This window comes from Uranotaenia lowii, chromosome 3 (genome assembly GCF_029784155.1).
Source record: "Uranotaenia lowii strain MFRU-FL chromosome 3, ASM2978415v1, whole genome shotgun sequence".
In the NCBI taxonomy this organism is placed as follows: domain Eukaryota; kingdom Metazoa; phylum Arthropoda; class Insecta; order Diptera; family Culicidae; genus Uranotaenia; species Uranotaenia lowii.
The window spans coordinates 306,739,403-306,767,394 of NC_073693.1; the positions used below are offsets into that span (position 1 = coordinate 306,739,403).

General features: G+C 34.0%; 1 protein-coding gene across 1 annotated transcript in view; it reads left to right on the top strand.

Annotated features, from left to right (window-relative positions):
- Positions 1-725: 725 nt before the first annotated feature.
- The window catches only part of LOC129751894 (putative metabolite transport protein HI_1104), a 48,450-nt gene continuing 21,183 nt past the window's right edge, over positions 726-27,992 (top strand). Inside the window, exon 1 of the mRNA XM_055747660.1 lies at positions 726-1,746. The gene's annotated coding sequence lies outside the window, so the exon portion shown is untranslated. The remainder of the gene's footprint in view (positions 1,747-27,992) is intronic.

Consider the following 27,992-nt stretch of genomic DNA (forward strand, 5'->3'; position numbering starts at 1 on the left):
TGCCTTCATTAATGGTGCTCATACTGCCTCGAGGGGTTTCTCATTATGCCTCTACAGTGACTGGTTTTCAGCTTTCGGCAAAAATTTTTAAAATGCGTTTTTAAACGTCTTTATCTACTTTTTCAAGTTTCATCCAATTAGGCAATAGACTATTTGAGTGTCTGAACACGAAACAATGATGTAATTCACATATTACAGCTGTTCTCTATGGTTAAATAAGCGTTTTCCTTAAGGTGGCTATTATGCCCCCATCTCCCCTATTCAGGTTTAACCGAAAGAATGTTAAACTAAATATTTAACCTTAATATTACCTCTATGTTTCGTTTATTAACGTATTTTGCATTGTCGTGTTAATTACGGAACATTTTTTTTCCTGAATTTTCAGGGAGTCCTAGAAGAGTAAATAAACCTAGCCTGAGAAGCAACAAAATAAACATCATTAATTAATGAGACACCCAACGATTGTTTATCTTGGGCACCACTTGCTCCAGAACTCATCCGATTTTCTACGGGTTCTGCTAGTTGGGATGGATGTTGTATGGTGGACTAGCTAGAACTTCAAGTCTGTAGGACAGACTTGGAGCAGCTATGCGTTGGACTTCGTCGTCGTTGTTTCAATTTTTGTTCTAACCATGGCTGTGAGGTTGTCTATAGGTTTTTTTCCTGCTCTCCATCGGCTAAATTTTTATCACCGATCTCTCTAGCTCCAGCTAGGCTCGTCACTAGATGGGTTGGTTGGCGGAATGTTTCCACCGTTTGTGGCTCTCGTCTGTCGTTTGGTTGGAAGTTTGCCAACGGTCGCTCTAGGGCAGGTTACGACGAAACGGGCGAAAACGTTGCTAAGACGGAGGTGGAGTTGTTGCTTGCTGTTGCTGAAATGGGCTGGGGTTGTCCAGTGCGAACCAGAATTTGCCATGCAACCGGCTGAGGAAGTGCTGGTGAGGACAGGTGTATGTATGTATGGATGGAGACTGATAGACCGATTGGACTGACTGACTGGCTGTTGTAGGCAGAGAAGGTAAAACGGATGGAGATCTTTGCGGGAAACAAAAAGTGCTTTTGTTATTTATTGCAGTACGGTGGACTGATCCCAGCTTAGTCAGTGGCTGATCGGCGGTAGAATCAGTTGTGTGTCGAGAAACAACAACAGCAAGCAATCCCTCCATTCCTAGATCAGTTCTGGGGAACAGCCCAGACCTTTGAGGAATCGGAGAAGACCTTAACCCTTCAGGGTGCTACAAAGCTAACAAGTTAGTGAAACGAACCGGATTTAAGATCGTGATCTGTATTGGATATTGCGCGCATTCTATCGACGAGATATCGAAATCCATCGACCAACGTGTGTAGATTCCAACTGTCAACATTTAAGAGTGAGTGCTTCATCAATTGTGTGTCGAGGTCAATTAAACCAAATCAAAACGGAATTGGTTTGTTCTGCCATCGACGACGAAAAAAAACACCCTCAACCAAAAAACAAAAATCAAAAGTTCGTTGACAACCAGAAGGCGGCAAAGTGAGAACACAATAGCAGGGCACATGTGCAATTTTTATTGATCAAATTTAATTGTGTTGCTAACGCTTGAAACAAAAACAACGCCGAAGGGCGCCAAAAGTGAATCGAAATCGAATGTGTGTCCCATTCCGGAATTAGTACCAGAGCCCCAAAGAGTAGATTTGTTTGGTTTGTGTGTTCCAGAAATTAATCTGTTAAGTGTAACCTCCCAGAGGAACGAAAATAAACCAGAGGTAAGTTATTATTACACCACATATTGTTTTTGCAAAGTCAGTGTCACTTCAGTAGATTGAGTCATTTAAGCAAGATACAGATGTAACACAGTAGCATGATAAACAATTTTCCACGCACTTTGTTAGAATTACCATACAAAATGTACCTAGGGTGCGTTTCTTTGTCATCATCATCGTTAACCGGCCTAATTAAGATTAACCTTTTCTTCCTTCGCAAATTACGGGTTCCGTTTTGTCCCGAGTTTTCTGAAATAAGTTGCAATTATAGCAGGTTATTAAAAACTGTTACGGACGGGTGCATATCATTAGAGTTGTAATTGCTCCTCCTTGATGGGACAATTCGAGCTGAATAATGCCCTTCGAGTGTCGTCCAATTATCGAATATTCATTCGTTAACAATCGTTTCTGTTTCCTGAATCCTTGAGTTACCCCCTCCCACCATCCTCCTATTTCGCCATACATGATTCATTTGTTTCAATGTTGAATGTTTTGATTGGCTGATATGCAAAATATGTAGTTTCCTATTTGGAACAATGCCTTCACTTAGGCCCTTTTATGAAATCTTAATGTTATTGTAAAGTTTTGTTATCAATAACAAAAATTAAATTAAATTTAAATGAACTTTTCTGTATTCTCGCATTTATTATTTTCAGATAAAGATGTCATAACTGGTTATTCCAGAATTCTCATTTTGAATTCAAAGTTTAATTTATTGGGCACTGCAAGCTAATGTCATGTTTTCAGTTTTCTTCTAAAATATAAATTACATACATGTTGCGATATTAAAAAAGCCTTTTATATACACTCAGAAAAATACTATTATGCAGGCCATAAGATTCTCTTATGAAGAGGTGCCATAAGAAAAATAATTGAAATTCATTAGATTGTCTTATGACGCGAATGAACTCTTCGAATGAACACCTTCTTCAATGAGAGGTTGTTGCTTTTTATAAGATGTTCGATGGAAACAGAAAGTCTCACGAATCGCAATAAAAAATCATTTTCTATGGTTTCATTTTATTTTCTGGCTTATTTGTATGAAATTATATCATGTCACCATCAGCAGCATATGAACCTTTGATTCCAACGGAGTTTTTTGCCGCAGCCGGTCCTTTGAACTTTTTCAGGTCATTATGCTGAAAAGTAAACAAAAAATGCTTTTTAGTTAACAAATATACTTAACATTTTCAAATAGAACTTCAACTCAAACTTATCATCAAATAGATCACAGCCACATTTCACTAAAAAAAAACATTAACTTCATGGGGATTGCTTCGTTAGATGATGAAAAAACTTATGGAACGAATGTTAAGTTCAATGTATTTTCACAAAGCCGATTCTTCTATTTTTTATAAGATGTTACAGACCCCGTTAGATTTTGGCAACACGCCCGTACATTTTGTGTTGCCAAAATCGAATGTTGCCAAATTCGAACGGTTTTTTTTCTCAGCTTTTTTTTTCAATTATTTTTACAAAATAATTGTTATTATTATCAAACACGTTATTTTTGGTTAATTTTCGACCATTTGTAGTCATTTTTTAATTTTTTCATCATGTTTTTGAAGCATTTTCCACTTTTCTTGTTTTGTTTAAAATGTTTGTTTTCATTTGTCATATTTGCTGTTTTCGTCGTTCTTCATCATTTTTAGTTGTTTTTTATCATTTTCAGTCTTTTGCTTGAATTTGTTTTTTAACTTTTTGAATTTTTTATCTTTTTGTCATTTTTGAGTACTTAATAAATATTTTAACAAACTTTTGTTTTTATTGTTGCATTTTATCACTATTTCAAAACATAAAAACGTATTTATGGTATTTGTCTAAATTAAATTGGTCCTGTTATAACGAAAACTAAAAGGGAATGTTGATTTCAAAAACCGTTCGATTTTGGCACATGTGCCAAAATCGGATGTTGCCAAAATTTAGAACCTTTTCAAAAGCTTATTTTAATTTCAAACACACAATTTTAATGTTTTTTTTTTAAATTAAAAAGTTAAAAAAAAAATAAAAATGGCTTAAAAAATTGACATCTAATGCCCTACAAAATTTAACACGATTTGTTCATCTGTGAAAAAATTTATCCACTTTTACGATTCGATTTCATTATGATCAATTTTTTATAATCTATCTTCTACATATCCATAATTTGGATGAGTCTGAATAATTCATCTACAATCTGAATAGTGTAATCTTTATTCCGAATATAAAACTTAATGTTTAATCTGTACTTTGATTTTTCATTCAAAGGATTTAAGACTGCTGTTTCAAAAAAAAAATTAGTTCAATTTTTTCTTTTTAAAAAAATATGTATTTTGAATATGAAATTGGATTCAGAACCTTGGATTATAAATATCTTGTCTCGTACCCGAGTTCTGAATTCTGAATGGTTTTCAGTTCTTTAACATATACTTTTACTGTGGTGCCCAGGATCTTAGAGCAGTTATGACTATTTGGAACGCTGAGTAAAAATTCCATACATGTTTCTCTAGCAACTCGAGTTTTTGAAGTAAGTAGTACCAAAACCGAAAGCCTGTATCCCACTAATAGTTCTCTTATACCGAGTACAGGTTTTACGTGCTTCCAAAACCAGGTTTTTTGGTAATTGATAAACAATAAGGTTATAAACCAGAAATGTTTAATTTGACTAAAAATTTAATTCCCCTTTGTTTACAAAAGGTTTGCTGATCAAGCTGCTGAATCAACACTCATAAATGTGTGAAATTTAACATTACAATGAACCTTAAATCTCTGTGGTAACAGTAAAATATATTAAAAACTTTGATAAATTCAATTGGTGAATAAGTTCACAAAGCAAAGATCAACTTTCCTGAATGTTTGGACAACGTGCTGCTATTCAGAACATTAGAATTACAGCAAACAATATTTTTTTATGTATTATATCCGGAAAAATCTATTTTCTTGCAGTCTAATTTTTTACTTTGATACTTTTTTCAATTTTTATTTAAGCCTACCCCTTTTCTGACACCTGATAGATACTTTTTTCAATGTTAATTTGTTCGAATTTTAATTTGGTGCAGAATGAACATCTTTTGGTTGAAGATTTTCTCTTTAAGTTTGTTGAGGAAAACTTCGGTAGTACTTCAATTTTTTTTTTGAAAGAATAGAACTACTTATGTGAACTTATGATAGTTGATAAAAAATTTATAAGTGTAAATATTTTTCAAAACTTTCGATCATATAGAACTGACAAGAATTGTAAAAATTACTGTTCACTGATCCAAGAAGATTTTAATAAGTGTTTTTGTGAAACAACCCTTTTAAAATATTTTCGAATTTCCTGTATATGTATAGGTTTCAATTTCATGATACCTCGCACGTACGTGAAAAGCCTTTCCCACGACATTTTGGTGAAGATTTGATGTTTGCTGCGCAGGACATTTTAAACGGATGTAAAAACTATCGAGTAGCCTAACTCGTCTAAAATTTCATACGTATGAAGAGGTCCTATCAAATATAATGTTCTGTAAAGACGTAAAGAAACGGAAAAAAGAAACCAATCAAAACGTAAAAGATGTAACAAAGAAATTAAACTCTCGAATTGTTTCGATAAAAATATCAATTAAAAAGAACACTATCTATTTTTCTATTGTTTTACATCTTTTATACATGAATTGGATTGAGTTTTTAAAAAACAACCCATTTTCTTGTTACTGCTAATTATTTTCATTATTTGGAGTTGAATTGAGATTTTCTGACACCATACAACTCATATTGGACAAGTCTCGGGGTAAATATGAACATAGTTCGGGGTAATTATGAACAGAGTTTGGGGTAATTATGAACATAATTTTTTAAGTAAAAAATCACCATACACTGCTTACTATGGGTAAATGTAACGTATAACTACTGTTACTTTAAAAAAATTTTATACCAAGTTCGAAATCCGTGTTCATAATTACCCCCTAGAGAGTGGGGTAAATATGAACAGACGCACAGTGGTTCAAATCCCCAAAAAGCCGGAAAAAAGTCCATTTTTCAAGTCAGTGACAACCAAATTTTTTATGTTGGGATCGATTCTCCAATATTCTAGGAACGTTATGATGTACTTAGATATTTTCTAGGACCTTTTTCACACCTTCTATGAAACAAACATGAACGACAACTTTAACGCAAGAATTAAAAATAGGATTTTTAATTCTCAGCCCAAAACAACTTAAAAAGACATATAAATCTTTATAAATCTCAATATATCTTCCAAACGGCTAATAAGAATGGATATCAATCCAGTTCTATTCAAGCCATCATCAACAAAAAACACAGAATATAAATCTTTAAAAATTTATAAATGTTTGTACAGAAGTCTAAGTCTAGAATCTTATTCACAGTTTAGAGATAAAAAACGTCCTAAATATTATGAACTAATAAAGTTTCGCTTAATTGGAACCCAAAATTAGACGATAATTTTTTTTCGATTTACTCTATTTATTTTTCGGAAGCAAAAATAAAGCTTGCGCTGCCTATCGCCGTGGTAAATTGTACACCGTTAGATAGGTGAAAGCCTCATCAAAAACATATCTTAAAATCAGCTGCTAGTTTTTGCTATATTTTGAATACGATGTCATTAAGTGGAACGCTGTTTGGTTTAAAAATGCAAATTTTAAAGTATTTATACAGAGTTAACCAAGCATCGTTTGCTTCGATACAAATGCAAATTCACCCTAAAACATCAGTTTTAATATTTATCCAACTAACCTACAGGAATTTAGGAGCCCATACTTAATTTTAACAAAAATATTCATAATTAATTGAAAAATATTCAATTTCCCAGTATAAAGCTCAAACCCCGTTTTAGCAATTTCTGAAAAAAAAGCAAACTTTGTAAAAAAAATCCAATTTATTATTTTTTTCAACTTTCCGCCTATAATCTTTAACAAAATAGCTTTTTATTGATTTTTTCCCACTTTTTTTTATTTTGAACCACTGTGAGACGGGGTAATTATGAACAGACGTCCCAAGGACAGAGGTTGCGACCAAAAAACAAAAGTTGTTCTACAGAATGATGAAGAGCACGGAAACATTCATTGATGGTAGATTTTCAAAGTTTGTGATAAGAAATTAACATATGGTGGCTGTAAGTGTGCCAAATGAAGAAATTTTGTTCATAATTACCCCACCTAGCCCTACTAGCTCAAATCTATTTAAAAAAAAAACTGGTAATATTTTTGGAAACATTGAAGAATACATTTGAGATAAACAAATCAAAATCAATATTCAAAATGATTTATTTTTGTAGTTTCCCATTTTGTTTGTATTCTAAATCTTTTTTAATACTAAGCCATACTCTCAAAATTTTTTACGCCAATGGTATTTCTTGTTTCAGTCTAAATATTTTTAATAAGTATGTTCAACAAAACTGTTCCATTATAAGTGCCTCAAAACTTCTTAAAACATACCTTGCATGTATAAGCTCTGTCTGAAAAAAAAAACTTAAAAAAACTGTCTTCGTCTTCAACAAAAGTACTACCCTTTTTACAATCCAAAAACATACGGAAAAAATAACAGCTAGAAAATAAAAATTACAAAAAATAATTTTTCTATCTCACTACATGGAGATTTAATCACTTTTATCAAAAGTTCATTTTGAAAAACTTGTCATGTAGGTAAAATGTTCCGAAGACTCTATAGATAGGTCTAAAATGCTTCATAAGGCGTAAACAATTTTGATCACCTATTGTATCGTTTTCCCCTGTGTGCAATGGTTGGCTGCCAAAATCCTTAACTAAATTTATATTTATTAGATGACTACCGCACTTCAATAATTCAGTCCATCTGTTCTTCTGAAAAACTACAAATCTTAGAATCGAATCCTGGAAAAACATATTTTAATTTAAAAAAAAAACATTGCTCAATCTAGATTGTGTTTCAAACCAAATTGATATTGAGAATTAGAACGTATATGATAAAAACCATTTAAAATAGCCAATCATAAAATAGTTATACTTAGCTTAGCGTTTGGTCGTTTGAATATGCAAAGTTAACAAAATTGTAAAAATTGATAAAATTGATAAAATTAACAAAATTGACAAAATTGGCAAAATTGACAAAATTAAAAAAATTGACAAAATTGACTAAATTGACAAAATTGACAAAATTGAAAAAATTGACAAAATTGACAAAATCGACAAGATTGACAAAATTGACAAGATTGACAAAAGTGACAAAATTGACATAATTGACAAAATTGATAAAAATGACAAAATTGACAAAACTGACAAAATTGACAAAATTGACAAAATTGACAAAATTGACAAAATTGACAAAATTGACAAAATTGACAAAATTGACAAAATTGACAAAATTGACAAAATTGACAAAATTGACAAAATTTACAAGATTGACAAAAGTGACAAAATTGACATAATTGACAAAATTGACATAATTGACAAAATTGATAAAAATGACATAATTGACAAAATTGATAAAAATGACAAAATTGACAAAATTGACAAAATTGACAAAATTGACAAAATTGACAAAATTGACAAAATTGACAAAATTGACAAAATTGACAAAATTGACAAAATTGACAGAATTGACAAAAGTGACAAAATTGACATAATTGACAAAATTGATAAAAATGACAAAATTGACAAAATTGACAAAATTGACAAAATTGACAAAATTGACAAAATTGACAAAATTGACAAAATTGACAAAATTGACAAAATTGACAAAATTGACAAAATTGACAAAATTGACAAAATTGACAAAAATGACATAATAAACAAAATAAACAAAATACTTAACTATTTTTGAAGACAAACAGCAAACAACAAGAAACCCTTTAAGCATCTTCAAAATACATTTTGCTATCTGGTTCTATTTGAATTTTACCTAATAAAATTGACTCATTTGTAATTTGGAGATTGAGAGAAAATAAAGAAACTCTGACCAATTTCATCAAAACATTTTCTTAGTAACCGTTCAGCCAAAAACGCGATAGGGTATGCAACTCATTCTTTTATCAATTGATGAAAATAGATAGTTTATTCATCGGTTGTTTTTGAATTTTTGGATAGAAGATGCGTATAACTTTGGTCCATTTATTTATTAACTTAACTTTGAAAATATTTTTTAAATTGAAAACTTGGTACTCTCTAACATACATAAGTTAACCATAGGTAAAATACCACCCGCGGCTTACGCAATCATTTTGAATTGCAAGTCATCGACCTGATATCAGTAAATAAACAAAGAAAAAACAACTTTGTAATATACAAGAGAAAACAAATGATGATGATGATGATATTTATTTAAGACCTTTAAGAGAAAACAAATAAAATAATAAAAAAACAAAAAATGCTTCCTCGTATACAACATAAAAATAATTCCTATAAACTCTCGTTTTATATTGTTTGAATAAAATCAACAAATAATTGATGCATGACGAATTTTAAATTTTCTCCATGTTCGCTTCTCAAGAAATAACTTTTACACGGACACCAAAAACTACCCACTTTTGAATACTTTTGATGTAAATCGCCACCTCAGTACAGGAACCCACCGGTGACTTAAAGCGTAACAACCTAAAAGTAGGTAGTTGCGCTTTAAGCCACCAGTGGGTAAAAATGATTTATTTGGCAAATTTTGGGAAAAATCGGAAAAAAATCTTAAAAATGCAGTGAAATAAATGTTCAGTTTCTATATTAGCTACCAAAAATTCGGGATATGAGTTCAAGAATCATAAATTAAGTTTCCGGATGATTAAATTCAATAAGATGTTGGTATTGAAAGTAATTTTTAATCAGTAGCTCAATATTTTCTATCGTATCATTATTTATTCCATTTTTCTTGTTCCAATGCGCTCTGTTCTGAAAAATGTTAAGAGCTTCTTCTTCTTGAGCAGTACTCTTGGTGACACTCCGGTCAAATGAATCCTAACCATTTTCGTTTGGTTTTCATCGCCGCCGAACTTGGAATCGAGTTCCTTTTTCCAATTGAGAAGACCTGCTGGAAAAATTCATTAAGTATGGTTGAAAAAATGTAATAGATACAACAAATTACCACTTCCTTGGGTCATTATTAAGGATGACAGGATGCCTGATGTTTTGCTGGAATCAGTTGAAAAGTGTCCCAGGACCTAAGAAAAGCAGATTGACAAGAAAGAAAATCCCTTTCCTGATAGGTTGGCGGACAGCGATTGGTAAATAATTTACGGGAAAACAGCCTGCAATGTATCCACGAAAACTCCCACCGTCTGGAACGAACAGATCCATGATTGATGACCAGCTTAGGGCGGTCCCAACGGTAGATGCAAAACACGGTTTTCGACCACGCTAAAACATTTCGGCTGGCACCGGTGGCGTATATTGCTGTTTTAGCACAGTTATCGATTTCAAAATTCCCAACAGTTATACGCCTTTGTTCCAAATTCATGCAAATTTGGAACAGGATTCCAAAATATACGACAGACCGATTTAGTTCACGGTGAGAAAATTTTAGCCAACAATGATTTCTTTCACACATATTTGGGTAACATTGGGTGTGATAATAATTACTTTTTGAGATATTATTTGAATGTTTTTTTTTCACTCTATACTGCCGTTCCAAGCAAGATTGTTCCATGTGGAAAAACGTGCAAACGAGAAAAACGCGATTAAAATTTCAGCTATATTTCCAATTTTTCTCTGAAAATAAAAATTCCCCGACAGTTTTTCGTAGTGGACAGTTCAAGTTAATCATTTTTCAATGTTTTCTCACGAAAGAAAATAACATTTCCTACAAAAAACAGCAAATTAGAGCCAAAAATGCGCAGTGTGACACTTCTGCGTAGAATCAGAACACATGCCGATGCTAGTTCCACGAACAACTGTCATACGGCTACAATTTTTCTATCATTTTAAAAGCTCGCATAACCTCTTTCTTTTTTTTTTTCTAAAAATTCAAGTTAAACCGGTATTTGAGAAATACGTTCCTCTTCGTTATAAAAACGTATAGTTGAGTAGGTATGGATCCTTTAAGTAGTGCCTACCGAAAAGTGTTTTGTGGAAATTCCTCTAAATAAAACACTCAAGGCTTCTCGCTCCTCCTCCGCCCTCAATTTTAGGGTTTTTTGAGTGAATAACATTATATTCGACAGTTTAAACTCATCTTAAGAGATATTTTTGATAAAATTAGCATTTTTAAAAGAATTTTCTCTAGTGTGACATTCTTGCGTAGAAACATCAACATAGAGACAACCACCTTGATGAAAATTTTGGTATAAGTTCAGAACAAAGTTTACTTGTTTGTGTTTTTATTCGAAAGTTAACACTAAAAAAGAGTGTTTCCAGTAAAAAAGTGAAAATGACCCAAAAGTCACATGGGACAGTCTTGCTTAGAACGGCAGTATACGTAACATAAATTGAGAAAAGATGTTAATAAAAACCATATCAAGTATAAATAATAGATGTCACATTATTCTCGATTTAATATCATTAAATAAAAAGCTTTTCATTTGGGCTCGACGAATTATTTAGTGAATCCAGTCAGCGTTCTAAAATTTGAAAAAAAAAAATAAACGAAAAGAAAATTTTAATACTTTTTCGATGAGGTAAAATAAATGTTTATTGTTTGTTCTATAATTTTTGTTTTATTTGAGATATTGAGAGATTTTTAGTTTCGTATGGATTGCTCGGAGTTTTCGTCAATATCAGCATATTTTTCTGTATCCATACATAAATTTACAAATAGTGAAACAAGTTTTTGTCAAACAAAAATGTCGACAAATCAAAGGAAAATTTCCTTTGACTTTGGGATAAACATTTCTCGTTTCCTTTATCAATGTCAGCAATAACTTGAAAAAAAAAAGTTTTTTCATTTCATTTTAATAAAACCTTATTCCATTGATTCAAAGCAATTTGATTGAATTAATTGAAGAATTGTTTCAATTGACCTTTTTTCCTCGTTGTGTAGTCATTTTTGCTTTTAAATTAATGAAATCCTGGTAGAATCGTTGAAATCATTGTTCTGTCAAAAAGAATATTCGTAGAATTAATTTTAAGATAATCAACCGTGAAACTCAAAATTTATGCAATTTTTCCAATAAAATGGGGTTTTTCTTCTCAATTATTGAGTGTCTGCAATGAAAGTGTTTCCGTTTTAAATTTTCTCCTACACCGGTAGGGAGTGGGTGTTTTAGCCGATTCTGAAATTTCGAATTCTGCTAAAACTGTATACTTAAAACCAATATTTACGCCTGAAGCGTTGCAGGTGCTCTTACAACTCTTACAACAACTTTATTTTCCGGCTTCCACCGAGAATTGTAGAAAGCACCGGATAGCCGCGTTACTGGAATGAAAATATTGTTTTTCAAATATTTGCCGGAACTCCATCGTTCTGGTAACATTTAAATGTAGAATAACTTGCCCAGAATTTTTTCTGATGTTTTGCCGCAATCTGATGTCGAAGACGAACGACAGGCCGCAGAGAAAAAAAAAACAACACCCGGCTTAAAATTCAACAGTAAGCGTCTTTAACCCTCATCCGCATTAGATTTCATTACCCTAATCAGCACTTGTGGTGTCAATTTGACACCACAAGCTCATATCGTTATAACTTTTGGCGTGTTAGACCGATTTAAACAAAACTTACATCAAAAGAAACCTTGTAATGTCAGTGAAATATGTTTACAACATTATATATAGCTAAAGTTACTAGTTTTCTCGTTATTCAGCATGAAAGAAAAAAAATCCGAAAAAACATGCCTCACGAAAACTGCTGTAGTTCATATGTTACACGTTCAAAAAAATATTTGCCTTATGCATATAAAAGCTGATCATGAAGACAAGAAATATTTTTTTTAATTTTTTTTAATGAAATGGTCACAAAAAGTTCAAAAAAGTGGTCTAAAAAACCTACTTTTTATTCGATTGCTAGTAAATACTGTTTGAGCGATGGTAGAGTTTTGAAAAAAATATGACTACAAAATGTATTAAAATTCCAACATTTTGCTGTCTTTAGATTTTTGATGCAACAAAAATTGAATTTACAGGAATTTTTCAAAGTTCACTACTTTGCGCGATTTTTCTACAAATTGAAATTTTATTTCTTTTTGTGGTCCACCGTCAGGTTGTACCCGGATTATCAGTGCTTTTACTTTGTTTGGACCAACCAAGAGTATATTCATTGGAAAGCAAATTTAATCTTCATTCTAGTGAGGTGCAACAAATCACGCTGTGAGATTTCACAAAAATATGAAAATTATAAACGTAAAATCATTCCTGAATTTCTAGAACTACAAGCACCGCGTCCAGCAAAACGTGTTTGTTTGCTCTCCGAGAGGTACGGTGGGTGGTGATTTGGGCAGAGAGCGAAGCCGAAAGACGAAATAATGATGCGTGTCGTGACTAGCAAATGCAAACTACTCTCAATAGAATATTTGCAACCAAGAAATGTACGACACGCATCATTATTTCGTTTGTCGGCTTCGCTCTCTGCCCGAATCACCACCCACCGTACCTACTCGGAGAGCAAACAAACAGGTTTTGCTGGACGAGGTGCTTGTAGTTCTAGAAATTCAGGAATGATTTTACGTTTATAATTTTCATATTTTTGTGAAATCTCACAGCGTGATTTGTTGCACCTCACTAGAATGAAGATTAAATTTGCTTTCCAATGAATATACTCTTGGTTGGTCCAAACAAAGTAAAAGCACTGATAATCCGGGTACAACCTGACGGTGGACCACAAAAAGAAATAAAATTTCAATTTGTAGAAAAATCGCGCAAAGTAGTGAACTTTGAAAAATTCCTGTAAATTCAATTTTTGTTGCATCAAAAATCTAAAGACAGCAAAATGTTGGAATTTTAATACATTTTGTAGTCATATTTTTTTCAAAACTCTACCATCGCTCAAACAGTATTTACTAGCAATCGAATGAAAAGTAGGGTTTTTAGACCACTTTTTTGAACTTTTTGTGACCATTTCATTAAAAAAAATTTAAAAAAATATTTCTTGTCTTCATGATGTAGGCATTAACTTCAGCTTTCATATGCATAAGGCAAATATTTTTTTGGACGTGTAGCATATGAACTACAGCAGTTTTCGTGAGGCATGTTTTTTCAGATTTTTTTTCTTTCATGCTGAATGACGAGAAAACTTGTAACTTTAGCTGTATATAATGTTCTAAACATATTTTACTGACATTACAAGGTTTCTATTGATATAAGTTTTATATGAAGATCATAATAATTCAAACGACTTAAATTGATTTTACTTTTGTGGTGTCAAAATGACACCAAAAGTCGGAAAAGGGAGTTTTTTTGTCCAGGCTTCCAGGGTTCGTCCATAAAAAAAGTAAAGATGCAATATTGAAGAACTTTTGAATTCATTTTGGGTCCCCGAAGAAATTTTTGTATTTTGAAGCTTCTGAAAAAAGTTACAAGCCTTCAAACTTGCAATGGTGTCAAAATGACACCCTAATGCGGATGAGGGTAAATGTAAAAACAAAATGTCGGACTACGTAGTGGGTACTTTTGACTAATTTAGAGTTTATATGGATTAACTCGCTCAGTACGTTGAAACTACCCACTCAAAACTACGTACTTTGGGCTTAATGCCAATCAACCCATCAGTGGGTAGTTTTGTTTTGTCCGTGTAAATTTAAGTCAAACTTATATTCTTCAGCTCACCCATGATATTTAATGCCTACCGATCATCACACATTATCATTATGATTTAAATTTACCCATTTTAAATGTAAACCGAACTTTTCTAGGAGTTATGAATTATTTTGCTCTACAACTTTTTTTTTAATCTCCGAAAAAGAAAATGGTACTTATCTGTCTGAAGGTTGCAGTATTTGTTTTTAAAAGTTCCAGGGGTACTCCTGGCCCAGTCATTTGCCGTATATTGTATGCCGACTGCACTGACTCTCCTCGGAAGCTATACTCCATGATGAAGCTGTGGTTGCCTTTTGAAGAAGAGCATCACTGTGTCCAATTGAGCTTGGGAATTGAATTTTCAATATTTTAAACAAATATCGGCTTGAGAAATTTTCTGTCAAAAAAGAACGTCCATCTTCTACGGGCATCGCCTACCAAGTTCTTTTCTTGTCTCCTCTTGTTGATTTGTCCACAAATTCGAAAGCACCGAAACACTGACTTTTTCAATATTCTTGAATACTTTTAGGACAAAATGGAAAATCTTCGAAAAATTTGCGGAACTTGCAAATTTAACGCCACTTTTTACCGCCGACTACTTCGATCTCCCTAAATGCAGTAAAAATAGCTGAAAATCACTTACTTATGCCGTTTTCGTTTTCTCCACAAGCGCGGGGCAAAACTTATTCTGAATAAACAAACAGAATCGTTACCCGGGACGATGCAAATATATGGTTGCTATACTCACACTTATGTTACCCACACTGACAACTTTTACGGGGTGCAACCGCCTGCTTGAGGTTCAAATCTTGGGCAAAACTAGTGGACTTCTGAATTAATAAACGAACAAAATAACAGCAGCTAGGGCAAAACTCGTGGGTAACTAGGTTGCCACTAACAATAAACGAAAACACTATTAGAGCAAGTTCACCCGTGTTGGGAAAAAGTGGTTGAAATTTTGACACTTGTGGCACATTTTGAAAATTTTAACCATGCAGAAATGTTTTCAAGATCTTTGGGCGTTGATTTTTCACAACACTGTTTCTATTTCAGCCGTATGTGATAGAAATCCAACCTGTATACATATCTCAGGTGGCGATGGAAATCCTCAGCTAAATGTTAGTAAAAGTTTTTTTTTGTAAACATTGTAACCATGACAATTCGTGACGTTATTTACTGAGCTAGAGAAAAAAAATCATTGCCAACTGCTGTTTACGATTCACGCCTAGGATACATAAACAACCTGGCAAGTGACGTAGGCTTTATTTACCTTTTTACTTTTTGAATAACGAGTTCTGGAATAGTGTGCGTGTTTTTTCGTCACCTTTCTTTGTACCTCATTGATAGAAAAGAAATCGAGCTAGTTTGCATCACTAGGGTTACCAGATCCCGCAACACCAAAAAGAGTACATTGAGATCATTTACCCAAAAAGTCAGGAGAAACTATATAACTTGAATTTTCTGAGCTCCCAGCCATAGGGTTGATACAAGATACATTTAATTATCGAGCTTCACTCCCGGATGGTATGCGAAACAGATTGAAAAGGATGAACACATTTCGTATAATCTGAGGAGGCCCCTACTACTTCGAATAAGCGGAATTATACTGTTATTGGAAACGAAATATTTCCATTCAATCAAATGCTGTCAATTTGTTGAGATTATACAAAGGTTGGATGATTCGAAGAGATAGTAGTATTTGGATGTTATGCTGACAAACCACAAAAAAAAAACACAAAACAATCCATTTCAAAACGAGTTTTTTTTCTATTGACGCGTACATTTTCTTTACAATCATTATTTGAGATTAAACACGAATGCCAAAACGCTGGTAAAGTGTAAAAAATAAAACCTAAAAAAATATATTTGAGATTTGTGCGCATTTAAGCAAACCTAAATTGTGTATATGTTGAATACTGTTTGCATACTCAAAAGCGCTTATCGCGCTGACTTTATTACGACTAAAAATGTATGTTAATGAAAACAAGATGTAAAAGTAATTTTTTTGTAAGTCGTATTCCATTCGTAGTTATAGCACAAGATGTGAAATAACCTTATAAAATGGAAGAAATACGTAGGTTTTTAAGATCAAATGTTTTTCAACAAAAAAAAGAGTACATTTGGTTAAATTTCTCAAAAAGAAGAGTACGCCCTTTTCTCGACCAAAAAAGAGTACATGTACTCTTAAAAGAGTACGTATGGTAACCCTATGCATCACAGCATGCGAAAACACAACACGTGTTGTAAAAAAAATGAAGGCCGCAGATCTTGCATGGTAAAGTTTTCAAAATGTTCTTTTTACATGGTAAAGTTTTCAAAATGTTCTACAAGTGGGGATATTTTTTTATTATCTGACGGGTTTGCGCCGGGGGTCTTCAAATTTTTCCCAAAATTGAAAATTTGGTTCATTTTTGCGACTTAAAAACACATGTATTTTTTCAGATTTCTAACATTTTTATTTTTTGAGCTAGCTTCAGTTTGATTTTTTTGTAAATAAAAAATAACTATTTTTCAAAGCTACATAACTCTGTTATTTTTCAACGGAAATTATAAAATAGCACATCAAAATGCATTGAAATTTTATCAGCTTTCCAATCAAAATAGTTGAAAAAAAATTAAATTATGAACTTCATCATGAAAAGTTGTAAATAAACTTTAAATGGCGTCTAAAAGTACCGTCTGCACCACCGAATATTTTGCAAAAAATACCATTGTACAGCCCGATTCATGATGCAATTTTCATCTGAAGACACCAAAGTGGGCCATCAATTCCTTGAAGAGTTATGAAAGAAATAATGACAATAAATCTCTTTTTTTGCGACGAAAACAAACAATGGTCGAACAACTGCACTCACATATGAAGATAGCGCGCACTTCTTATAACATGGAAACAAAAGAACTTATCAAAGCAGATAAAAATCACTATTTTTCGTGCTTTGTAGTCTGCCTCTACTCTCATAACAGTCCCATATGAATTTTCGTCATTTCCGGTCAACATAGAGCTTCAAAATAAAACACTAAAAAAAAGAGGTTTTGTTCTAGAAATTTCGTTAAAATATATCAATTTGTGGCTGTCCTGTATGAAATATACCCGAATAACAGTCTCATATGTGAAATACCACGGATTTGGTTACTTTTCAATGCCTCTTTCGGCGAAATAGTCTTTGATTTATTGCTTTAAATCATTTAAAAAATATAACTCGCTTGATGTCGAATTAAGCACACTAGTTTTCGAAGGCAGGTCTGACTTCCTTAGGAATGACTTCCTGAGCGAAAAACTATCGGATGCAATCAAAAATCGTAAAAAGATTCAACTTACAATGTGGAATTTACGATATTTTTCCAAAAGTAAGTTTCTTTTTCTGAAAATTGCATTTAGAAGTTCAAAAATGATCAAATTTAAGAAATTTAAATAAGAAAATAGCTTGGTGAGAAAAAAATATTCTGTATGGGACTGTTATGCGAGTAGATTTGAAAAAGGTTTCAAATATGGTCGATTAACAGTCCCATAATGAATACAAAAGGTGCTCTCGACCTTACCAATAACCCAATTTTGAATATTTCAGGTCCTACGATTTATTATGACAACCTAGAAACGATTTTCGTTTATGCTGAAAGTGGTGGTCATAATTTAAGAATACATCCCAAAACAGAAAAAGCTGATTTTCTCGCTTGCTTGGTTTTGCATATGGGACTGTTATGAAAGTAGGGGCGTTAGAGTGTTGCAGCTAAACTGACTTCATGTTATATCCGAAAATCTTATAACGTATTCGTTTATACCCAGTTTTGCACCAGGTCACAACAAGTTTTGCGAATTTTGCTGACATTTTTAGAAGTTCATGCGCTCGGTTTTGCATCCGTAATTCCCCAGATTTGATTTAAAATGGACGGTGGAATACTGAAGATTCGTTTGTGAGCAATCAAGGTAGCAAAACACTGACGACAAATTATGTTCGTTCTAGTATGGTAAACCTCAAAACTGGGCGAATGGAGAAAACGAATACGGTAAAAGTATCATATTTTCAATCATCGAAAAGTGGCGATATACAGTATCAAACTCTCAGCCATAACGTCAGATCCATACATACATACATATTTTTAATGCCATATTACTTGCAAAGGGAATGATGCTTTTTACAGCCTGGGCTGGCCATACTGAACTCTTCGATTATTTCTACATTTTGGTGTCCAGTGCTTAACTCCCGATATAAAAACTATGTAAAGCGCGTCTATATTTCATTTTTTAATCACATTTGTGTGATCCCAAGCACAGGGGCTGAACCTTCTACTATTTGCATTGAGTATGCTTCACAATGATCTTTGGTCGAAAAGTAAATAAGTTCAATATATCATATGACCAGGTTGTAAAAGCAACATTCCCATTATTAGTTATATCACATTAACAATACGATACTAAGAATTTTGGTTAAAATTTAAAGTCAATTATGCTGCAAACACTCTACAAAGCACGAAAAAGAAGTGTTTTTTACTTGCTTTGGTAAGTTCTTTTGTTACCATGTTGTTAGAAGAGCGCGCTACCTTCATATATGAATGTAGTTGTTCGACCATTGTGTGTATTCGTCGTAAAAAAAGTGATTTATTGTCATTTTTTCTTTCATAACTCTTCAAGGAATTGATGGCCCACTTTGGTGTCTTCAGATGAAAAATGCATCATAAATTGAGCTATACAATGGTATTTTTTGCAAAATATTCGGTGGTGCAGACGGTACTTTTAGACGCCATTTAAAGTTTATTTACAACTTTTCATGATGAAGGTCATTATTTAATTTTTTTCAACTATTTTGATTGGAAAGCTGATAAAATTTCAATGCATTTTGATGTGCTATTTTATAATTTCCGTTGAAAAATAACAGAGTTATGTAGCTTTGAAAAATAGTTATTTTTTATTTACAAAAAAATCAAACCGAAGCTAACTCAAAAAATAAAAATGTTAGAAATCTGAAAAAATATATGTGTTTTTAAGTCGCAAAAATGAACCAAATTTTCCATTTTGGGGGAAATCTGAAGACCCCCGGCGCAAATTGTCAGATAATAAAAAAAAATCCCCAAGTGTCAAAGTTTCTACCACTTTTCCCCAACACGAGTGAACTTGCTCTTAGAGCTGCTATTATTCACTAGCTAGTTGATGATTATTATAACAGTTTCAGCCGATTTGAACCACACGTGGGGAAGTTTTTTGATTTGATTGTTTTTGGAAAGGAAATTTCGCTGTAAAAAAACATTATCCATGGCGACCGTAAAAAAATATTCAACAAATTTCCAAAATTACGAACTTCGATTTCTAATGAGTTTTAATCTGGTATCTACTTGGAAAAAGACTATATATGGACTTGGAAATTCCAATATTCAATATTCCAATGATTTGATTCCATCAGTTGATACATTGTTGTTTTGTTGATCTATTTGGAATTTGAAGCCTTTTGGGTTTTTTCATTCCAGTCAGTTGATACAGTTGTGTGGTATTTACATAAACCGGTAGAGCGGTCAATGAATTTAGTGATAGATTTTCCCTAAAGTTGTTTTTGAAACAATTAAATTGATTTATGATCAAGATGGTTTAAGGAAATAACTGCCCGAAAGTTCATCCACCAGCAAAATATAGTAATGAATTGTAGCTTCGTGAGTTCCTGCTACACAGCTGATCCTATCAGCTCATAGATCCGTATGCGATAGTACTCAAAGTGTTGAATCTGTCAGCACAGCACGATTAATTTGTATCACACCGCGAATCGCGGTTGTGGTTCAAAAACGTAACGCGGGAGGATATTTGAGGTGATTTATGGATAAATCGCTCCAATATTTTCACTAAACCAACTAAATCTACATATAGTAGGCCACTTCAGCATGCTTATTTTGTTTATAATGGGGCTAATAATTGCAACTGTTATGACGTTTCATGCCCGACCAAAGTTTCGCTGGTACACGGTACATCTCTTCGTCACTTGATCATGCTTACCGCCTTCTCACTACTTACATGGAAGCTATAATTACAACCTCACCAAGTGGCCCGCGGGAGTCCTCTGTCTATTTAGAGTTATTTAAATCTAAAAGTGCAAAAACGAAGTTGTTATAATTTGATGCCTTCAGCCAGGAGGATAGCTGTCATTTTATGCGTTAATTTTTGTTCATGGTGTCCTTGGATTTTGATACCTTTGAGCTATGTGTTCAGCCGACTGCATGAAGTGGTTAAGTGTCAACTAACCTGTCAATTAGCCAGTAGTGGAAGAACACGAACGCGGAAGTTTGCTGTGTGTGGACGTGTGGACTTTTTACTTATCCTAGCGGTTTGCATTCTAGTCCCGAGATATGATCTTACACACGATACTTGGAGCATATGAAACGGCACTAAGGTGTCGGTGACTTATCATCATCTAGTGTTACGGAAATGTTTATAAACCATATTGAAAAAGGAAATAAGAATGACACTTGAGTGAACAAACTTTCTTGAGTCAATTAACAATGGGCAATATATAGTATGATGGGGGTTTGAGAAAGGTTTCGAGCTAATTTTCCAACTTACATAATTATGTCAAAATGTGTTTCTAATTTTTCGACCAACAACTCGGCGTCCCACTGTTTGATAGTTGACATTGGCGGGGGATGATGCATTGCCGGCAAAAAAAAACAAAACTCTTACGTAAGCTCGCAGCTTCAAGTGTTTTACGGGGGCAGTGTGATGAGTTGTTAAAAATCAAGTCGATCGTCATCACACACACAAACACTGCTTCAACCGATCGGTTCAAGTATTTAAGTAAGTAGTTGGCACAGTTTTAATTGCCACTTTTCGCACGAAGGTACGCAAAGCAAAGTTGAGCCCTAGGTTAGGTTTGACCTCTTGGCTGAACGGTCCATTTCCGCCCCTACTGACTGTAGAACAATAAAACATGCAGCGACGTATGCAGCTGCTATTCAGCTTCTAGGGAACCAAACGGTACCTTACTCAAGTTGTTGTTGCAGTTGGATAACCGGGCGCAGCGCTGATTGACAGCTAATTAGATCGGAGTCGTACACGCGTGTCTGCACCTACCGGCAACATGAGACAACTCTATTTTACCGGCAGATGATCTATGTAGGTACGATGTACATTATTCTTACATGTATACAGACAATTTTTCTAGCGTCAACAACTCGCTTGCTATGATATGCGATTCCGATATGTAGATTGCGTGTGATATACCAACTGTCGAGAAAAATTTCCATCATTTGGATTACTATGATCTCTGTTGAAAATATTCTTTAAAGTTTCAAGAAATACCTTTTTTGAATTCTGTTGATTTTTTTTTATATTTTGAATCACAAATGACACTGAGAAAAGCTTACGGATAAGAATTCTTCAAAAATCGGGGCATTATCATTCTTACTTAAACAGTCGTAGCTCTAGAATGCTGAAACCAAAAAGAAGTAAAACAAAAATAAGTTGATTAGGTTTTGACCGCGTGTTTACCGATCGACCTTTTCAAGCAGATTTCCTGCTTGGAGCTTTTAAATCATGAGAAATAAAAATTCCCATAACTTTTTTTTTTTCTTCAGAGACGCTAACGCTAACCGAACATAAATGAATGTACCTACCTACCTTTCGAGGGATTGACTCATCCGATTCAGGAAAACCCGCGATTTTTGAGTGATCTTATGCGTGAGAGCAGAAAAAAATATTGTCAATTAACACCGCGTTATGGGTTGTTGGCGGAAGAACTGGAAATCGGCTCACGATTCTGTTGAATCGGTTATTCGAGGCGGTGAATAATAACAAACTAGTTCTAGGTAGATTATGATTTTTCGACTGGGAGGAATGCGTTGTAACTAACGCAAACAGGAAATTATAGTTTTAGTGTGGCCAGTGGTTTTAGGCTCTATGGGAAGATCAGAATTCTGTCAACTGGTTCAGTTAGGTTTATGGAACAGAATTATTTGTATGAATTTGTAGGCAATTGAGTTGAAGTCCATGATTTATAGTTGAAACAACTATAGAAATAATTGATAGTAGGTAGTAGTTATGAAACTGTTTGATTAGATAATACTTAGATTTAGACTCAAATGACCCTTACATTTGAAATGATCTACTCTTTTAGTTGAACTTATTATAATTTCCTTCCAAACTTCCAAAGTTTGTCGCTTATTCAAAAAGATCATCCAATCTTTGCCACCATTTTGAAGCAAACAGGATTTTTTCTACAGATATTCCGATAAATCTTTAAATAAACTATAAAACTTTTTCAGTTCTTCAAAGGCCTTTATCAATATTCCACAACTGTCACTGAACTTCTAAATTGATTTTTCCAAAATTTCATGAATATGTAGTAAAATTTCAGGAGTGGCTGTCAAACTCGTCTTCGTGCGAACGAAGCTTACTTAGATATCTCCGTCCCCTTAAAATTTAAATGTAGAACACGATTTAATAATTAACGATTAATTAAAAATTGAAATTAATATTTTATTAATGTAATTGCAGACTTCCAAAAACTTTTTGAAACACTTAAATATTTAAAGGTTTATAAAAGTAAATCAGCGAAATTATTTGAAACAACCGTTGCAAATTTCCATACCGTTAATCGATTTTGCTGAAACTTACTCAAAAACTTTGATTGTTTTTTGGTTTCTTTGTGAAAATTGTTAAAAAAATCTGGGCAATATCCGGACTTTTTTCTCGATATCCGGGCAACCGGGCCGGACCGGACTTTATCGAAATTTTGCATCAAATATCCGGGCAAACCCGGATAAAACCGGGCAATCTGGCAAGCTTACTATAGAATATATAACTCCTTGATTAATATTCTCCCAACTGTTTGTGATGAATTAATAAATCTTCTGCTTCCTACCGACGTGAGTACCGAGCTTGTTAATTCAATCGAGTTACTTCTTAAACTTTGCGCGTCTAGACTTATTTGATTCCATGCAATGCAATCGATCCAAGACGTGACACTGAATAAATTTGAATAAAAATAAAATTTATCGTTTTTTCATCAACCTGTCTGCTTGGCGAGTTAATGATGCAATTTGTAGATTTATTGATTTTTATTTGAACATCCATCAGCGAAAGCTATATTTTAGGATTACTTAGGATCTATGTACTTTTATAAAAAAAATCATTTTTTGATCCAACGCTTTAAGGCAGTACATACAAAATTGTATTAGAAAATGAATTATCGTTGCTCACATGGTGTGAGTCAAACATCTCTAAATTCTCAGTTGGAACCGCCATTTTTGTGAATATAACACTGATGAAATATTTTAAGAACGCTGCTGGCAGTTTTTTTTTTTTTAATTTTATTAGAGACGTTTTAACTGCTGGCAGTTTGTTTGTGCCAATTCTTCATTCGACCCGCCTATCAATCAAGCTGTAAAAGCCAACGGCGGCGATCAAGAATGGTTTGCTAAATTAATAAAATCTCTCAAAGTTGCACCCGAAAGGTCGGTTTCCTGTTCAAATTGCACACATGATAAATGAAGTAGAGGACTTAAGTCGTTCTAAATGCTCTCTAGAGACTGATGGGGTTTGAAATTGCCAATCGAGATAAAAGAAACGAGTTACAAGAAACAGAACGGGATATGATTCTTGGTTCTCTTGATACCATCGTCCGACTTAGAATTTGTTCTATAAGAACCGATGAACGGTTGCTGGATGCTGGATCAAGTTTCCCTATCCTGGAGGTACGAACCTCGATCGGACAGACAACAGAAAAAAATAAGCTAATTGAATTTAGCAAGTTTGGCCAGAACATGGGCAGGTCCTTTGGAACAGACTATTGTCCGTTCGCAGATTTTTGTGGTTTCTGGCTGGAGTATGCCGGTTTAATCCCCCGGTACAGGCTCCATTTTTATATAGATTCGAACAGGTTTCGGGATAGATGGATGCGGACGAAGATAGAAAAGTGAAAGGAACACCACAAAGTTGATGAATTGTTGTCACATGCAACAAAGAACTTTGATTTTCGATATGGAGATCAAATGTGAGCGAAGTTGAAGGGTATTCAAAATTTACTAAGAATAAGAAAGAGTGTTAGAAATGTTCTTCTGATGAATGACGTCAATAAGTTTTTGCTTCAGGTCGAAGTTATAGAAATTGACTTCTTGTAACGGTACATTTTTTCATTTGAAGAAAACGATCAAAATCTATCAATAATACGGAGTAAGAACTCTTCTGAAGAAATTTCTTTACTATTAATAAGATCACGGCAATGTTCTTTCAACGACGATGAAATTTGTATGAGATTTTGGATCGATTTGTTCTTTTAAAAAATCTTTTTTTTTACCATGTCCAGTGCAAATTTCTAGATGATTCTTCTAATTTTATTCATTCAAACTCATATTCAATACAGTTAGATGGTATGGGCTAACATAACAAAGCTTTGAAGAGCCACACATGGCCGAAATTTGACTATGATTTTAGCTTTCAAAACGACTTTGGAGATTCAATATAAAAAAGCGATAATTACAGGCTCTTTGAAGACTATTCAGGATCAATAATTTATCCAAGATCCTTTTTTATGTAATTTTGACCTTCAAAAGGAGTTGTTGTAAAGACTTATTATTTACTTACAGAAGAACGATTTCCGTCCCCATATTTAAATGAAATATCGACCTGATGTTAATTTTATAATTTTATATTCATTTTTCAAGTTGCTAATCACTTACTTACGCTACTTGGAATCAATCTAACCGCTAATGCTTGAAGTTGCACAAGATGACTCTGAATTGCCTGATAAAGATCGCAATCAAATCACACATGCTCAATCAAAACTGAACTGATGTATCCTTGTCAATCAAAGTTGTTTGCCAACCTTCACCGAATGGTGCAATTACTTCCAGCCAGCCTACTATTGTCGATCAATTGCAAAGAAAATAGCAAAGTTACACATATTTTATTAGCCATCAAACGGCCTACTATCATTCGCGATAACCAGTCAGAGTGTCCGAGCAATTAATCACACAGCTACCGGTTGCTTAGCTTATATGACTCTGTGCCACCTGTCAAGCGATTTAGTATGCAGATCGAACTGTCAACTTTAATTCGCACTTTTCCTTTCCTCAGCTCCGCCCGGATTCCAATAGTGGACCGAGTGGGGGTTTAAAAATAGCGATTTATCTGCTGAATTGCAGTAGTAAAATTTAAATGTCTGCCATGGAAGCAAGCAAAGGTGCCATCAGCGTCATTATCGACTTGACCATCGACAACAACAATAACAAATCTAAATTCTGTTGTCAACACGTCTGGACGATGATACAGTGCTTCTCGCAGTCAATGAAGTCCGAATGAATGTGCAAATTTGTGTGATTATTGCCAATCGTAAAACGCTTAGTATTTAAATGTGGAGCAGTTTTGTCTACGTGAGGAGCATGCGTTAAAATTTTGGATTTCTAACGAGAGGTACTCATTCATTTATACATCATTAAACAGAACAGATACCTAATTTTGGTAAGAAGTAGAAATCCTTGCAATAGACATAAAAAAGATTAACCCGAATTAATACTAAAGTTATGCTTTACGAAGGACGTTTTAACGTAGCAGTGGCGCTTTCAAGAGATTTCTGCAGACATTCGTGAGCTTGAAGTTTACTTTATGACTTTTTTTTACTATTCCTGTAGCCATCATCCAGGTCAACAAACTTGAATGGAACTCCTCTCAGAAAAATATGGATTGTTGAACCGCATCGAAAATTGACTGTTTTTTCGATACCTTTCGGGTCACCAAGCATCAGTGAAAAATATGATATGATTTGGATATCTCCTAAAAAGTGTCCACGAAGAAATTTCCACACTATGAAATTGCTTTTTAACTGTTGGGTAGAATTTAATGAAAATTTGGGTGAATTTAGTTCATAGTGCATTGTTTACTTCTTGCAAGTTTTAAAGTCCTGTCAAATAGAGTCCAAAACAAATAAAGACGAAAAAACAGCTCGGGCGGGATAAAATCTTGCGCATGCATCACGAGAACAAGGATCTCCCGCATCGTTCCATCGCTAAAACATTGGAAATCGCGATTTCCACGGTGTCGCGAGAGATTAAGCGGTTCGAGGAACGATTGACCACCGATTGGAAGCCCAGAAGTGAAGGAAAAAGTATTCCGTATAACACCAAAAACCACAACCGCTTAGTTGGGGCCTGTTGTGGCCAAGAAGCTGCACCTAAGAAGAAGTTTTGTCCAGAAGGCCAAAACTAAGGCTGGGCTTCGAACGTTCAAGGTACAAAAGGCCCCTAATCACGACGAGAAGCAGAACAAGTCCGCCAAAACCCGTGCCAGGAAGTTGTACCTCAACATCATGACGAAAGTTGAATGCTACATCATGGGCGACGAAACATATGTGAAGGCCGACTTCAAACAGATCCCCAGCAACCTTTTTTTCACAGCCAAGGATAAGTTCAGCGTTCTGGAGCATGTCCGCACTCAGAAGATGTCCAAATTTGCGAAGAATTTCCTGGTTTGGCAAGCCATCTGCACGTGCGGGAAGCGGAATGCACCTTTCGTGACCTAGGACACGATGAACGGACAAGTGTACATGAAAGAGTGCGAGTCGATAGAGATTTCAATTGAGTTGAAAGAACACCTTGAAATTGAAAAGGCGAGTTGAGAGGACATCTTGAACATATCGATAGAGATTCCAATTGAGTTGAGAGGACAGATTGAAATTGAAAGGCGAGTTGAGAGGACAGCCTGAACAAAGCGATAACAATTTCAAGCTAGTTGAGAGGATAGCTTGAAATTGAAAAGTGATTTGAGAGGACAGCCTGAACATATCGATAACAATTTCAAGCGAGCTCAGAGGATAGCTTGAAATTGGAAGACAAGTTGAGAGGACAACTTGAACATATCTATAGAGATTTCAATTGAGTTGAGAGGACAGCCTGAACATTTAGATAGAAAATTCAATTGAGTTGAGAGGACAGCTTGAAATTAAAAGGCGAGTTGAGAGAACAGCCTAAACATATCGATAAAAATTTCAAGCGAGTTGAGAGGACAGATTGAAATTGAAAAGGCGAGTTGAGAGGATAGCCTGAACATATCGATAAAAATTACAAGTGAGTTGAGAGCAGTGGTGTCAATTGAATTTATTGTTTATCAATGCCAAAGACATACCTCTATTAAACATCTAATAACTTTTTTGTCTAATAAGATACGAAGTTACTGTCTTGGATGAAGTTGTTCAGCGGAAAATATCCTTTGGAGAATTCATAAATTGGTAAAAATCAATTAGCATGCTCGGTTCCACAGAAGAAACAGAAATGACACAAATTTACTCATGTAAACGTTACTTAAAATTCTGCAAAAAATCATGGATGAGTTTTAAACTAAAACGCAGCTTTTCAGGCCCCAGGGTTTGAGAAATTCTAAAATGACCTCAAATCGACTCAGTCTATTTTCCGAAGCATATTTTTCAGATTTTTTTTTCTAAGACTTGGAATAACGGAAAACTGAAGTGTTGTAATGGAATATTAAGCAATTTTCAAAACTTAAAATATTGTAAAAATCGGTAGAGAAACAAGAATGATACAGCGATTTTAAGCAATGAGTGTTAAATTGACACTCAAGGTCTGATTAGGAAATTTATTTGTTTGGGCTTTCAGGGTGCGTCCATTAAAAAAAAATAATGATGCAAAATTTAAGATTTTTAGAATTCATTGAGGGTCCCA